At 40.4% G+C, this 12,602-nt stretch overlaps 1 protein-coding gene across 5 annotated transcripts in view; it reads right to left on the bottom strand.

Moving 5' to 3' along the window:
* wnt5b (wingless-type MMTV integration site family, member 5b) overlaps positions 1-12,602 on the bottom strand; it is an 88,260-nt gene that overhangs the window by 49,455 nt on the left and 26,203 nt on the right. For 2 of the 5 annotated variants that reach the window (XM_082511328.1, XM_082511326.1), the window contains exon 2: positions 3,577-3,718. The exons of the other annotated variants lie outside the window; for them this stretch is intronic. The gene's annotated coding sequence lies outside the window, so the exon portion shown is untranslated. The remainder of the gene's footprint in view (positions 1-3,576; positions 3,719-12,602) is intronic. 5 annotated transcript variants of the gene reach the window in all.

Here is a 12,602-nt window from a genome sequence, read left to right as displayed (position 1 = left end):
CGTCACTCTTTTCCAAGTTTTTCAAGACATCCATTTTTTAATAGTTCTGACAATACGTTTGAGTAATGTCTATTTAAATGGAATATATTTCTATTTGCATAATAATATTTATATTAGTTTTTCTTTGGTGGTTAGCACCATCGCCTCACAGGGTTTGACTCCATGAACTAGCTGGGGCGTTTCTGTTCGGAGTTTGCGTGCATACACCCACAGTCCAAAGACATGCATGCAATATTAGGTTAATTGGTGATTCTAAATTGGCCGTAGGTGTGAATGTGAGCACGAATGGTTGCCATAGATTGGCAACCTCTCCAGGATATACCCCTCCTCTTGCCATATGACAGCTGGTATAGTCTCAAATTGTGACCCTGAGTTGGCTAAGCAGAAGAAGATGGATAGTTTCTCTTATTTCTTTTTTCAGAAAAGTACCACATGTGGTCAGTGTTGAGAATTTAAATCAATACTGGTACCATAGATACCAAAATTCAAGACCAGGCTGGACAAAACCTAAAACCCGTCTGTAAGGAAGAGGACTCCCTTACTGCATTTATATTATATTATATGTATAGCACTTTAGAGCACACCTTTCACTTTATTAAAAGCACCTTATCAAGCAATTTATGAGCATTGCACTTTAAGCATGGATTTGCACACAAGAAGTTTAAATATTTATTGACTATTTATTGGGAATTTTAAAATCAGTTGGTAGCCTTGTTTCAGATCCTGCACAGCTGCTCCTCATCAAGGAATGTGGTGGTTGTCTGTCAGGAGAGAAGAATGGTGATTGAGATTGTGATTAAGGTTTACCAATAAGGAAAACTAATGCAAATGTGTGTGTGAAATCTAGGGATAAAAGTGGTGCAAATAAGTGTTTGTAAGTTAATGATTACTCACCTTTCTTGCCTGTGTCCTCTTCAAGGTGTTTGGGCAAATGTTTCCCCGGGGGTCCAGACACCATTTAAAGGTTCCGGGAGAGTCCATTGGTAAAGAGAGTGTGGTGAATCTTGCTGTGCTTGGGTTTCTGGGTTTTTATAATATTGGGTTTGGTGTAACATTAAGTGTGAAATATTTATTAATATGTAAATGTGAAATGTATTTATGTATTTATTTATTCTTATTGATATATTGTATACTGTGGTGGAAGGTAGGGATTTAAGAATTTACCTGAGAGTGGAATAATGGTTTAGTCTGTGACAGCTGAACATATTTAAGGCTGCCAGTTGTCATTAGAGGATGGATTTTTGTGCTGTGAAGAAGCTCGACAAGTTGATGGTTTTAAGGAGAGCCATATAGCAAATAAATACTTTGTTCCACTACACTTGCCTTGGTCTGTCTCACTGTGTTTCCAGCCACTAAGGGCTGCCCTGTTACACCGTCAGAGGAAATGAATATTCTGACACTCTGACAAAGGGTGTAATTCTTCCCCAAATAATAGCAATTTATTACAAACATTTTGATCAGAATAATTGCAGCTCGTTGCAATAAAGCATGGATTGAGATGCATGGCAGCAGGTGAGTGATGGCAGATTTATAATATATATCTTTTGAAATATCAGTTGAAACATATGAATTGATATGGTTCAACTGATATGATCAAACTTAAAGAAACCCGCCTTACCAGGTTTGTTACCGGACAAAGAGTAAATTAGGCAGCGACATACAGGTGTATACATGATTAGAGCTCGAACTACGCGAAAGAGAAAATAGATATTCTAAAAAGAGACTAATGTAAGAGTGAGAAAGAGATATGGGAAGGGGAGCGAGAAGATAAATAGAGAAACTGAGCGTGGAATACAAAGAGGAGACTGTGCGTGCATGTGTGTGTGCACCAGGTGCGTATCTGCAGTCCCCAAGGTCCTTCTAGCTGTCTTCTCCTATTGATTAGTTCATATTGATCTGGCCTGACACACACACACACACACACACACACACACACACACACAGCATGATTCACTTGATTTAGCCAGGCTTTGACACAGGGGACATGAGGGTACATTGTTAATACACACACACACACACACAAAAACCCCGAATCCTTCCATCGTTTGGCCCTCTTAAAAGGACAACCATCTTCTCTCTCTGACACACACACACACACACGCACACACACACGAGCGCACGTGCGTGTGCCTGCTTGACAAGCAGCAAACATTCACTCTCCCTGTTTACTCATGTGCATTGGTTGTCTGGCAAACAGGAAGGAGAAACAATGAGACTGTATGAGGCAAACTGTTGATAAATCTTTTTGCCTGTTTTTATTCCCTCAAAATTGTTGGACTCTTCTTCAAACACCATATGTAGCACTGTATGTTTTGTATGTTGCAGATATGCAATAGTAGCTTAGATCATATCACAGCTAACCCTAACTGTAAAGCTACTGTAATCAATATTTTTAACAAAAAATGTGATTAATTATATTTGTGGCCTCTTTTTTGACAGCAGTGTTTAATTATATTTTAAGGCTTTCATTTATGTATTTTTTAGGCGTGTGAGCATAGGAGTGCCATTTCATCTTATTTAGCATTAAGTATTAATGACCTTATAAGGGCTTGCTTTGCAGTTTAACTGATAAGTACAGTACAAAAGTCACCCTTTATGTCTTTATATTTTGATTCCATGGAGCCAGACTTTCTTTTCATTTTTAAGGTGGTATTGAAGAATAGTTCTCCAGGCATTCTGAAAATCTTTCAAAATGTATTCACTCATTTTCGGTCTAGTCCTTGTACCTGACTATATTCAGAGGAATGATTTTGATTGTTAAGCTACTTAACACAGTTCTGTGAATAAGTTTGAAACCATTTGACAAGCATAAAATAGTATTTTTGCACCAACATGGCACATCTCAGCATGGTGTGGCGTGTGTCCTTAAAATTTGAGCAAGGCGAACAAATGGAGGACAAAAGAAAAAGTGGCAGGCCTGAAAAACTATCCACAGTAGATTAACAGTATCATATGAAAGTTATGTAGGAAATAAAATCCAGCATTGACCTGACACATAACCTGAGGTCTTGCCCTTCAGTTGATCCATCCACTGTTCAGTGAAGCCTCATTAGAAATGACAGAACTATGAATGCAAAAAGGTACTGTCAACTTTTGAACCACCATCTGGAAAGCATCTGATTGGCTACAGCTGGCAACTCCCTGGCAAAATAAAAACGCACAGTTAAACACTACCGGTCATGGATTGGCCACTTCAGAGCTTGTACCTCAACATTATTGAAGCAGTGTGGGATCGTCTTAAGAGAGAATAGAACAAAACGCAGCCACAGCAGCTAACATACTTTATACACATTAGTTGCTTATGTCATATCTGCTGTTGTAGCCATCAAAATTAGTCATTGCAGATTTAATGTATTTTTTTTTTCACAATACCCTGATGCTCTGACAAAACAGTTAATCATGATACAAATAAGCAAATGCAAATACAGTCGACTGCGACTGCAATCGTAGCAAAAAGCACAGGTTTGCAACTGTAGGGCCACCGGTGCTTAACAGCGGTTCCCGTTTTCAAACACAAGAAGAAGAAGAAAAAGGCATTCACTTCAAGACAAGGTGCCCTTGAGCAAAACATCTCACCTCCAGCCGCTCCTGAGTCGTTTAGTGGCAGCTGCTGAAGAGTGTTTTTTGTTCAGGCCAGATCCCAGTGTGACTGTGTGGAGGTGTGTGAAGGTGAAGTAGGTCTAGGCTCACAAAGAGTTTATGCTTGCTCTGTCTGCGTCTACGGAGCTGGAAGGGAGAGGAAATAATGTCAAAAAGGTGAGAAAATGGTGAAGCAAGAGTCTGCTCATCAACAACCCTCTAATGAGAGGGTTTGGTCTGCTTGCAGGCTTCCTGACACATATCAATATGTATACTCAATATGATACACACCACACACAGACACAGCCCCAGATCTTTTAAAAAAAATGTATTTGTCCTTCATCCAGCCTCTGTGCTACACTTTCCTTTTCCCCCTCTTTGTCTCTGAATCAGAAGAAACGTCACTGTCTGTCTCTGCCTTTAGTCTTTCGTGTGCATGTACGCATACACATACACCGACACACCAGTACAGTACGTGCACAGATACGCAACCACCTGCACCCACAGAGACTAAAACACACACATACACAACCACACACACACGCATAGACTGCCTTCTGCTGCTGTGATGGCTCCGAGCTGTCAAAACACCCTTGCTTTCTCTCCCTCTCTCACCAAAGCAGCTTGACTGAGCTTGTCTATGCAGGTTCACAGAGACTGCTGTCTATCCACCCTCATTCTTTCTTTCCTCACATTCTCCTCTGCAGTTTGCATCTTGATTTTGCTTTCTCGAGCTTTTCAGCCCTTGCCCACATACATTTTAAATAATGCTTTATTGTATGTCCCTGTTTATTGTATTAGGCTATCATTCAAATGTCTCGGTGGAACGTTAAGTGTTCATAAAGGTTTATACTGACTTGTCAAGGTCTTTGCTCACAACACATTCCCGCATTATGTGAAACAGTCACAAAATTGAATCCATTGTTTTGTTTTCCTCCCCTCCCCCTTTTCTTGCTTACATGGACACCAACTTTTATCCTCCAGTTTGTATCCATGCGTGTGAAGATTTTTTACACATTATTACTCACAATACAGTTTGAAACCCAGTGAGTTTTGGATTTTATTTGGAAGGGCTTTTACATGTGAGTTGTGCTTTTTCTTGCTGTTCGGTTAGGTGTAGGCACCAGAACTAAGACCAGAGGTTTTGGATACAGTGTCACGTTCTTCAAAGCTGTAATGTGCCCCCCTTAGAGAAGCCTCAAAAACATAGACAATGTAGACACAAATCCTTCTTCCCATTGAAATACATTGGGAGGTCGTGTCCACAGTGAGGCAGAAAAACAGACGAGGTGCTGTTTACGTGTGAATGTGTAATTTTTCCAATAATGAAATGGTTAAATGGCATTAGAACTCTTAAATATGGTCTTTTGCGGCCCACCTGTGGTGCAGACACAACCTGGTTATTCTGTTTAGTCTCAGTTTGCACTATGCTGGCTTAAGTTGCTGACATAGTCCATAATGGACACAGATGTTGGCAGCAGGGTTCATGGTGGATGTGCACTGGGTGCTGTTTACACTACACCAGCTGCTTGTCTGCCTATGTGGTTCACCTATGCACAGTCAACCTCGTTTCATGTAAAGGAGCATCAGCGGTTCCTCTACGTGACATTTATGCCAGTATGATTTAAGTCTGAAAATGCTGCTTAGATGTGGAAACAATGTGCATTCACGTCACTAATTTCCAGCTGAATTTTCAAACCTGTCCACTCCTGGACATCCTGTTTTCCACTCCTGGATTTGTTTCACTAAAAATGTTATCTCTGTATGTATGAAATCCTGCAGCTTCCAAATGCTACCATTTTATTACAATCCTCTGCTTAGCCTGGTAATCAAACGCTGCTTTATGCAGAGGGAAAGTAAACTGACCACACAGGCATTGATATGGGTTGATGAGATGCCTCCCGGCATTCAAAATGAGTTGCTGGTGAGGCAGTTGGTTCCTTTCTGCTCACCTCTAGAGGTGAACAGAAAGGTGCCCTTCTGGGCACATCTTTTTCTTTAGCCTCTCCAAGGATTTGAAAAGTAGTAACAAATTGTGACTCGGAGGCATAATTTGTGAGGAAAAAGGCGTGCTTTTAAATTTAGCCACCTTGTTTTCTGCATTACAGGCATCACATTACATGCTTATTAAAAATTAATGTAGTACTCAAAATATATAAGACATCAAGGTCATAACACACATGTGACCTGTAAAATCTAGTACAGAGCACACAGATGATTTTACTGCACAAAAAAACATGATGTTAACAAGTCATGTGTGCAAGGCAGGTAATTTTTTTCCCCCTGAAATAGTTCTTCCTGGTAAAATATATGCCTGCTCTCTCTCTCCTAGTTTGATTTGCTTCCCTTTTCTTTTCTCAGTCTCTGCTACCACACACACACACACACACACACACACACACACACACGCAAGTGCTGTGTGTTTGGCCTGCAGCGTGTGCACAGTGGGGAGGAATCAACCGTATGGCAGGCATGAGGACGAAGCCAAATCTGGCTTGTACACATGGTGTGTGGCCGTGTTGCCCTGTGAGTGTGAGTGTATATGTGTGTGTGTGTGTGTGTGTGTGTTTAGCTAAAGGCAGCCTGCACTTAAATATATATCAGGGGCAGCGGTTGCCTAAAGGTGAAAGCTATGTGGTTTTCACTGGAAGGCTGCCGAACGAACGAATGAAAACCACTCTCCATTCCCTCGCCAGCTACTGTCACTCTGCCCCTGAGCAAGGCACTTAACTGCTGGATAAGAGCAGCAATGTGAATAGAAGCTAACTAGCATTTCTCATTGCTTAGAATAAAGTCGTATATTTTCTGTGTTACTGATTGCACTCTAATCATGAAAGCTGAGATGTTGGGAACAAATTTATAAACAAACAATGGAAAGATTTTTAAAAAAATGCACCATCTAAATGGTACTAATCACTAATAATAACCTCTCAGTGCATAGGAAAGCAGTGGCAGGTATAAAGGTTAGACTTGTTTTGTAAACTGCAGACAGTTTGAGTTTGGGTCTTCAAGCTTGAATTGTATTGCAATGGCAATAACAAACTAGAACATTTCTGTGAACATCCATGACAAAAATCCATGCTACCTGCATGGACACCTGCACAAGAAAAACACATGACTATTCTTACACAATCCCAAATCTGATTACAATCAAGTATTTAATTATGCATACAAATGGTTGACAATTTCAAAGCATTACCACTGGTCTGCGTGGAGGAATATTAGAGCTTCCTTGAATATACAGATACTGTCTTTGCACTTTCCTTGTGCATGCGCAAAGCGTCAAAACACTTCTCATAAGGCATGGAGAAAGCATGTGTTTCTGCATGCGTGTCCAGGTCTGTGTCAATATATGCTGCCTGCAGGAAAATATGCATGTAATTTAATTGTATGCGCATGTGTGCGTGTATTGTATACTGCGTTTGCTGCCAATATGCAAACACACATTGAGCGCATATGTGTGAGAGCGTCTCGGCTCGTGGTGGTTTTGTAAGTGCATGAAAATCATTTATTCATGTTTCACTCTCTCTGTGTCTCTTTCAGTGTGTGTGTGTTGAATACAGAGTCAATTTTTGTCTTGCAAGCGTGCTCTAATAGCTACTCTTTGCTTACATGCGAAGCTAAAGGTTAGGCTATCATGTCTTTATTTTTGAATACTGAATGGTGTGTTTATGTTCTCCATCTCTTTTCCCTTTTATATCTTGGCAATGAATATATATATATATATATTTCTTTACACTAAATTCTCGCCTCTTTGCCCCATCTACTCTTTGACTCCTCTAAATAGCTATCAGAATTGTGTGTGCGTGTCTGTGTGTAAGGAAGCTTTAAAAATGCATATATTCTATAAGAGGAAAGAGGAAACAGAGCGTGGTGAAAAGAAAAATACAGCCTCTGTGTGTGTTGTCAGTTGACTTGACATCTGATCTTGCTGAGTATGGTAAAGAAGAAAGTGCTGAAAGTACTCTGTGTGGGGGATCCTCTGTGTGTGAGCGAGTGTGTGTGAGCTAAAGTGTGTCTATGGTATTTTGTGGCCTGTGTGTGTCCTCGATTCTGTGTGGGTGGTGAGAGGAGGGAGTAAGGGAATAGGGTGTGTGTGATTGCATTTAGTTTAAGTGTCAGCATGCCTTCGTGTGTGTCTGTGTGTGTGTGTGGTGAGCAGGAAAAAGAGAGGGGGAGTCAGACAGTGAAAGAGAAGCTGAGAGATGGATGGCAGGGAGGGTGACGAGGGAGGAAGAAAGGAAAAGGAGAGCAAAGAAAATGCTGAAGAGAAAGTGAAGGGAAAGCAGGAGATAAGATGGAAGGGTGTTATGATGGAAGGAAAGCCAGTGCCCGTTCTTCTTCTCTTTCTTATTCCAGTTTATGTTTTAGGCTTCTTCACTGTTGTATAAATGTTATATGAACTGCGGATGCTATGAATGAATGTTACATAAAAAAACCTCTTTCTTTCTTCTCTTTTTTTTGTTTTGTCTTTTTCAGAAAAGATCTCCCCAGAGTTTCTCCTGACAAATAGACCAGTTTGATGCACACATGAATACACATCACATGTGACCAACTGCTTCTTTATTGTCTACAAGCAGGAGAAATCCTTTTACCTGTTTCTTCTTTATTTGTGTCCTTGTGTGTATTTTATGAGTTCCATCAACAGGAAAGTGTCCCACTGAAGGAAATCTATCAATGTTTAATCCCCTGTGTTCTGAAAACGCACTCTTGACAAACAAGAAACAAGGCAGAGTGAGAAGGCATGACTCAAAACAACGTAACATATCGAGTACTTGTACCTTTTGGTTAGCTGAACAAAGATTTTGAACATACATGCAAAAAAACAGGGTAAAAAAGCAAACAAAAAACAGGTGAATGCAGGCAAGGCAGGCAAAGAGGAAATTTGCATGTTTCTTCTCTTCTTTCCTTCATTTGGATTGCAGTGTTGATCTGTTTCCTGGGTCGTTGTGCTAGCATCATAAAATGCCCATAAAGTCACCAGTCAGGAAAATGTTTAGTTTGTACAGCAAGGCTTCGATAGGGCTTCTATGGTCATTACAAAGGATAGCGGTTTAAAATGCTTAAAAAAAGTGGCTTCACTTTTCAGACTTAAAATTAAAACTACAGTCTTTGTTGTCTTTTGTGCTTCTTTCTCTTTCTGCTGTAGTAGTTAGCATTCCAGTTCAAGCGAGATGTTCAGCCAGTTAGTATTCAACCTACGCATAGCGTCATTGTGTAGAGGCAATGCACTGCTGGCTTGTTCAGGGACTGCACAAAAGTGCAGCTCTGTAACCTCCACACTGGTTTAATTCCCATAATCCTCTCAGCAGAAGTAGAAAGCTAGTCAGACAGGCTGGAAACCCCCTGGCAACCTCTGGTCACTAAGGAAAAATGTGTATTCCTTGAGGGGTTGGTGAGCGGTTGCTGGGTAAAATCAGACACAAAAAAGGTGCAGCACCAAAAGCTTTTTGTGATTGTATATGTCACCAGAAAATTGCTGTGGTCACCCCATCTGCACGTCCCACTCTAAACGTTTCATTAGCAGTCAGCGACTAGTTGCAGAGTTTTTGCAGAGAAGTCTTATACAAACTATAAGTGACTGTGACAACCTGCTAACAACCAAGAAATCACAGCCACTTGCCAATATTTCCCTGACTCACCAGCTTTCCATGACTGGGGCTTTAGCAATCAATATCACACTTTTGTCCAGCAACCACTTGCAATCATTTGGGGAATACAAATTTTTTCCTATACCAGTGGTTGCCAAGTGGACACCAACCAGTCTGTAGGCCTGTGTAACAGTGACCTAAGCAATATTTGGATTTTCTTTCCTGAATTAAAACAGATTTATATTACTACAAGCTCATCATTCTTAGATTTGAACATCTTTTTCTACTTCTACGTCTATTGTTACACATGAACCCTGGACAGTGTTTTGAGAATTCCAGAAACTTTAGCCATTGTCCGCAACTCTGTTAAACTCAGGGCTACAGTGTGTGTTTGAGAACAGCATTAGATGTCAAAAAGAAACAAAAGAGAAATATCTCAAACAAAGCTGATGTGGATCAATCAATAACTATAATTTGTCTATTTGGATTGGTGCTAGAGTGAAAGGTGTCACATCACTTCATTCATCTGCATCTCCCTCATGTGTTAAAAGTTTAGCTGGAAACAAAATGAAACAGGGAGGACACTTCTTTGCAATTAAATGCGTATTTGAAAAGGAACAAGAGGGTAATTTTAATCAAAAAGCAAAACACACTAGGGTTTCATGGGCATCTTCTTCCATCCTTCCTTTTTTTCAGAAGAAGGAAGGAAAACACACAAAAAAAAAAAACATGAGCCGTGAAAGAAAGAAAAAAAAAACGCAGATGTCTGATGTGTTAGAGAGATGAAAGTATGTCACACCACATTGACTGAACATCCCATAGGCTATGTTACTATGGTGCTGACACAGGACTTCAATTAAAGCTAAGAGACCACTGCCACAAATGCATGCAGACAAGACAGTGCAGACAGGCCTATTGACTTGTGTGGCAACACTGTCCTGTCACCACATACAGAGCTACTCTACCTCTGTGACCTCTCCCCCCTCCCCTCCTCTAATCTCATGCATGTGTGTATGTGACACTTTTCACCTCCTTTTCACTTCTCCCCCACCTCCTCTCCTTTCCTACCATCTCTCATTACTATCTCTTCCCCACATTTTAATCCCGCTCCTTATACGCCCCCCTTTTTTTCTTCCTCCACACAGCTCTATCTTCCCCCGCTGTCTTCCTCTTGCCTCTTCCTTCCTTTCCTTTTTTCCTCCCTTCCTTGCCTTCATCCAATCCTTTTTTGTCTTAAAAGAATTCTGGTCAGGATGAATTGATTGGAGACACAAAGGTGGAAGATGTTGGCATTTGTTTTGACATTTCTGCGCATATAACACACACGCATGCAGAAACCCACATAAATACACGAGTGGCTACATACACAGATAAACCCGTACAAATAAGAGAATGTCTCACCAATCCCCCTGAGAGCACGCTCGAGGAAGAGACAGAGATTTCCTGCTGTGTTTGGAAGCTCTGGCAACACTGCTTCACAGTGATGCCAATACGTGAGCAGAAAAGAACAAGAGGGAAAAAATGCACATATAAAGGGGGTACAAAGAGTAGAAATAAGGCTTAGAAAATAGCCACTTGCTCCAGTCATTTACACTGAAAGCTTTAACACTACGACTTCATACTGACAGTTTCATCCAGCCAAGGTATCACTAAGAATGCCAAATCAGGGGTTTCCTATTAACCATTAACATTTTAAATAGTTGGGTAGCTGCACTGTGAGCATGGTAAGTGACCATCTAGAACCTTCTTCTTCTTCTTCTTCTGGCTGCACCCTTTAGGGGTGATCACCCTCCATTTCATCCTATCTCTTGGATCCTCTTCTGTCACACCAAGCATGTCTTCATTTATTTTTTTTTAAATGTTTTTTAAGATTTCTATATAACATCCATATATTCCAAATTCGTTACAGATAATTTCAAGCCTTTTTATGTTTTCATTACAATTACAATTTACAGATCATTGAAATCTGAAACACACATTATTAGAATATTTACGTTTTTTAAAATTGAGTAAATTATTTCTCAAACAGTATCAATACCATGTATTTCTCAGTCAACCATAATCAGTCTGCTGACTTGACAGTTGTCCAGATGACTATTGTCGACACCCTCCACCAGGAGGATAAGCCACAGAAGGTCATTGCTGAAAAGGCTGGCTGTTTGCAGAGTGCTGTATTGGAACATATTAATGAAAATGTGAGTGGCAGAGAACAGTGTGGTAGGAAAGGACTTGAGGAAGCTTCAGAAGGAGTGGAGTCAGGCTGGTGTCAGTGGATCAAGAACCACCGACACAGATGTCTTCAAGAAAGGGACTACAGGCGTTGCATTCCTAATATCAAGCCACTCCTGAACTAGAGACATCAGAAGCATACCTGGGCTACAGAGAAAAAGAACTGCTTCTCAGTGGTCCAAAGTCAGACTCGAGAAAGAGTGGAGAGGGACAGAATCCAAGGTGTTTGATGTCCAGTGTGTCTAGAAGTTGATCTTGAACTACTGTGGCTTCCAGGTTCTTCATGGTCACGTTTCTGCTGAGGCTTGCAGCGCAATGCTGGGAGTTTGGTATACATGACGACAAAAGCTCTGTGGGGAACTGCCACTCTAATTTTTTTTGATTGAGCTCAGGAAATATTATAAATGCAAGATAGTGGAGTTTGGATTTTTATGATCTAAGATCCAAATATTAAAATTAAAAAGAAAAAGAGCTTGAAATAATCAATTTTACATATAATGAATATAGGAAATATTACCTTTTTTAATTAAACTAGGAACTAAATGGGCTTTTTTGTAGTTTTACAATTTGTGAGATGCACAAACTAAGTGCTCACAATGCATTCTGGTTCCACGGTGTGAAGTGCTACCGTTCTGTCAGAGGATACCGGCGTTGTAGAAATATGCACAAAACGTTTTTTGGCAATGGTAATCAAGGTCTTTATGCAGTGAGACGATGCGAAAAAAAAATGTTAAACTAAATATTTTGAAGCAGAACTTGTCGTGTTCTGCTAACGATGTGCTTTTTGCAGAAAATTCATCCTCAAAAAATGCACTGTGAAAAAAATGAAGTCGGTATCAGAAAAGGAAGAAACTGAAAATCTGGATTCATCCACACTGATTGCATTGGTAGTGGAAAGATTGAACTCTTAAGGCCTTTACACACTGGATGCTTAAAATCTGTGCAACTATTTCATGCGTTAAAAATAATATTCAGACTCACCTAGACACACAGCTAACAAGTACTCTGGGTCAACCGGCTCTCTGAAATGATTTCTTTGCCTCCTTAGAGTTGGTGGTCCCAGCTTTGCCAAAAAGAGCTCAACTGCTCCACTCACATCCTGAAATATGTGCAAAGATGGTTGTGACACAACTCCTGGATTAAACCATGTAATTCTCCCAGCTGTTGCCTCCATGTGAGAATTTGATGCACTGAGAATTTCCA

This window comes from Aulonocara stuartgranti (assembly GCF_965226115.1).
Source record: "Aulonocara stuartgranti genome assembly, chromosome: 17".
Classification (NCBI taxonomy): domain Eukaryota; kingdom Metazoa; phylum Chordata; class Actinopteri; order Cichliformes; family Cichlidae; genus Aulonocara; species Aulonocara stuartgranti.
Note: the sequence above shows the minus strand (reverse complement) of the source record. Positions and strands in the feature narration are given on the sequence as shown.